General features: G+C 36.4%; 1 protein-coding gene across 1 annotated transcript in view; it reads right to left on the bottom strand.

Annotated features, from left to right (window-relative positions):
- Positions 1-87: 87 nt before the first annotated feature.
- Positions 88-264, bottom strand: part of LOC119592081 — a gene marked incomplete at its 5' end in the record, with an annotated part of 3,675 nt that continues 3,498 nt past the window's right edge. The window contains 1 exon segment of the mRNA XM_037940896.1: positions 88-264.

Here is a 264-nt window from a genome sequence, read left to right on the forward strand (position 1 = left end):
TTAGATCTCCCTCGTACATATATGTGAATCTATTATGTTAATATTGACAAACAAACAGTCAAGGCTTAAGACAAGGAAAAAGGACAATGAAAGTTTATGGCCGTTTATTTTTTTTCCCAAATACACTCTTCCAACAGTAAAAATAATAGGACTGGTTGCATAGTTGGAAGAGGATACCATGCAACGTCGTGCTAATTTGTGCTTGTGTATGTTCCCCTTGCATACGTGTCAAGTGCAAACATCATGTGCATATTCATCAACTGT

This window comes from Penaeus monodon, chromosome 29 (assembly GCF_015228065.2).
Source record: "Penaeus monodon isolate SGIC_2016 chromosome 29, NSTDA_Pmon_1, whole genome shotgun sequence".
NCBI classification, from domain to species: Eukaryota; Metazoa; Arthropoda; class Malacostraca; order Decapoda; family Penaeidae; genus Penaeus; species Penaeus monodon.